A 3,826-nucleotide genomic window follows, 5' to 3' on the forward strand; every position below is an offset into this window, starting at 1 on the left:
AGGCCATGCGCTGGTTCCAGCAGAAGTATGATGGGATCATCCTTCCTGGCAAATAAATTCCCGTTTCTATCCAAAAGGCCAATAAAATGTTTTCACGAATTGTAAAAAAAAAAAAAAAAGAAAAGAAAGGTCTAAACAACTGGATATGTAGTAGGATATTAAGACTTAATGTATCATAATTTATTTCAGGTACACCTCAGTCTTTATTTTTTTAGTTGACATTTTAATGAAAGTTTATAGAGAACTTTGATTTCCATTCATTCATTGTTTCACAATTTCCTCCCTGCCCACCCACTCCCCTGTTCAATTTTCTCTTCGAAAAAGAATATTTTCATTGTTGTTCAATACCCACTCCCCCAAGCCCACTTTACTGTGCAGCTTTTATTTTGTACTGGTGTCATGCAAATAATGTACCATATTTTTTTTTAATTCTTGTTAAAGAGAGTGAAAATGTATTTTACTACCGGAAAATTATAATACAATTGAAGCATGTGTTTAACATCAGAGACTGTAAAGCCATTTGTACAGCAAAGTAAAAGATATTACCATTTCTCTATCTTTTATGATGTTGCTTATCAGTCCAGAGGTGAGAATGTATGCTTTCTGGATGTTAAGATGTTATCTATGTTGAAGGCTTTAGTGTTTGAGCTTCTGTAGCAAGTACATTTCTTTCTTTTTTTTTTTTTTTTTGTTAATACGGTTCTTTTTTTAAAATAATTTTAATGAGAATTTACAGAGATTTTGGATTTCCATTCATTCAGTGCTGCACTTCTCTCCCTGCCCATCCCTCCCCCAACCCCCCACTCCCAGTTCGCTCCTGTCTTTCAAAAGTAAAAGAAACACTCCCTCCCTGGTACACAATCCCCCACCGCACCCCTCCCACCGCCCCAAGTACATTCCACTATACAACCTTAATTGTGGACTCTTGTGATAACCATAATACCCTATCATACAAGTACTTTAAGGCCTTCTAAAGTTCACCAATCAAGGTTGTGTCATCAGCATAATTCATAATGTTGACAACACTTCCAATGATCAAAATCACAGGGTGTGTCATCAACAAATGTATTACGCAGATATACAGTGTCTCAAATTATTTGTTCAGCATATAGACTGAATAGGTATGGAGAAAGGATATACTATAGACATACATATTTCCCGATTTTAAGCTATACTGTGTTCCCTCATTCTGTTTTGACAAAAGCCTCCATGAAAACAATGAAGTATTCTGGAATTCCCATTCTTCTCAATGTTGGCCATAATCTGTTATATCTGTCTGTCTGTCTATCTATCTATCTATCTATCTGCAAATGTTCTTGCATACTTACCAAAGCTTAGACAGGCATTTTTCTGGTATTTTCTTCTTTTAGTCTCCATAGTGTTTTTTTAAAAAAGCACATTGCTAAGAGAAAAAAAGTGCATTTCATTTATTCATTAATAGAGATACAAGACAGAAATTCCTTATATCATGTCATGTTGTGGCATATGTCTGGCAATATATGTTTTAAAAATTAGGAATAATTCCCACAATATATTAATGATGTTCCTGATATATGTGTATTGAGAAATAGAATGTTTCTGGTTCTTGAGAAAAGATTCAAGTTGTCACATATTTCATTTTACTTGGTTCCATAATTAGTGGAAGCACCAGTCAGAAAATAAGATGATATATTACAAAAGAAAATTGTTGCCAAAAATCTTGTTAGAATGCTAAAAAATCAAGGCTATCACTTTAAAATCTATGGTGTATTAGGTATAAACTATGTTTAATTATTTCATATGCGTGTGGAAGTTAGACAAGGAATAAAAAAGAATGAAAAAGAACTGATGTCATTGGTTTTAGTGTTTGATAAGAATATTGATTTTTATCATGGACTATAAGAAGAACTCTGGTGGCCTCATGACAAGAAGTCGTGTTGCAATTCTGAATTCAAGCGGTTCAAATCCACTCGGTCCTTCACGAGAGAAGGACGGGCAATCTCCTCAGCAATTAAGTGCCTCTGAAAACCGTGCAGAGGATCAGCTATGGGTTGGTTCCAACTCGATGGTACACTACACAACAGCAACAACATAAAAAGGACAAATCAACCTCTTTTGGAAGAAGTGCAGTCAGAGTGTTCCATAGGAACAAGCTTCATGGAACTTTCTCTCACATCATTTGGTCATGTTATCAGTAAGCCTAGTCCTTGAAGGAAGCTGTCATGAAAAGTGGAGGGTCAGTAAATGAGAAGTTGCTGCTATCATGTGCTGTCAACTTGCGTGTGACTCACAGCGACCCTACGTACAAGAGCTCTGGACCCTTTCCTATCCTGAGCCAATCTCACTGTCTCCGACATACCTGCCCCTCCTACCCCGTCACTGTAGATTGACATGGACACTGAAACAATGGGCTCAAGCACAACTATGACTTTAAGTTGGTGCAGAGTCTGCACAGCTTTTTCTATTGAACATTGCTGTCATTGTGTAACACTGAGTAAGAATTAACCCATAGCTCACCCTCCAGGACTTTTCACAGGCAGTAAATCACATATGAGATGCTTTCTCTTTCTCCTGAAGAGGTGATGGTGAATTTGAACCAAATGCCTTCAGAATGGCAACTTGGCTACTAACTGCTCTCAGAGACTGGCCATCAGAGTCTGGTATGACATAAGTTGAACATGGTTTAGTTAAAAATTAGAGCTGGCTGGTTGTACAATACATAACAAGAATTGATTCTGAAAATAGGTCTCTCAGGTACTATTTTCTCTGTCCATAAATATTATTGTTCATAGAGTTTACTTTATTATTTCTCCACAGTACACATCCATGTCACACATCTTTCACTTGTTTAAGAATTATTGACACAAAGTAGCAGATTAAGGATTAATTTAAAAAGGTCCCTTTGTCAAAGTATTATAATTGCTCAAATTTATGTGAAAATATTTAGAAACTTAGTGTAAGCAGAAATATTAAGTCTACAAAGCTTATATTTCTATTTTGAAACCTCATTATTGTTTCAGAAGTGCTATGGAATTTTAAGGGTGCCTGGTGGCCCAGTAAGGAATTGTACTGTCAACTCAAAGGCACATGGTTTGAATCTATCTGTCAGCTTCTACACAGAAGAAAAATGACTATCTCTTCTGTGCAATTTACAGCTTCTGAAAACTCACTGGAGGATCAGTTTTGTGTCAATTCCAACTTGACAGCACATAACAAAAGGAATAGAATTTCATTTTATAAAAGCTTTATATTTTAAAGTTTAAATTGTAATAAAATTAAGTTTCTTTTTTATTAAATATATGAGACTCTTGACTGATTTTAGTGTTTAAGTGTTAACTCACTATCTTATGCTAATATGAAACTTTCAAGGGTTATAGAAACCTCTCATTTTGTCATGTGTTCTCAAGTCAACTACCACTCATAGTGGCCTTAGGAACAATTGCTTTGAACCCTGCTCTAACCTGAGCCAATTTCACTGTCTCTGACATACCTGATGCATCACAGTGCCAATCCATCTAGTCCAGGGTCTTGCTCTCTTTTGATGACTCTTGACCCTTACAAGCATGCTGTCCTTCTCCAAGAACTGGTCACTCTAGGCCACATGTCCGAAGTATATGAGACAGAGTTTCAAAATTCTTTCCTCTAAGGAGCAAGTTAGCTTCTTTCTCTCCAAGTCAAACCTGTTCTCCTGGAAGTTCATGACATGCTCAATACTCCTCTTCAGCACCACCACTCAAAGGCATTAATTCTTATTCTGTCATCCTTTGTCATTGTCCAGATTCAGAGGCACAGTAATTGAGAAGATCATGGCCTGGATCAGGTGCACCTTTATCTGTAGACTGACATT

The sequence above is a fragment of the Elephantulus edwardii genome, unplaced genomic scaffold (assembly GCF_000299155.1).
Source record: "Elephantulus edwardii isolate Elephantulus edwardi_28Jun2011 unplaced genomic scaffold, EleEdw1.0 scaffold00023, whole genome shotgun sequence".
In the NCBI taxonomy this organism is placed as follows: Eukaryota; Metazoa; Chordata; class Mammalia; order Macroscelidea; family Macroscelididae; genus Elephantulus; species Elephantulus edwardii.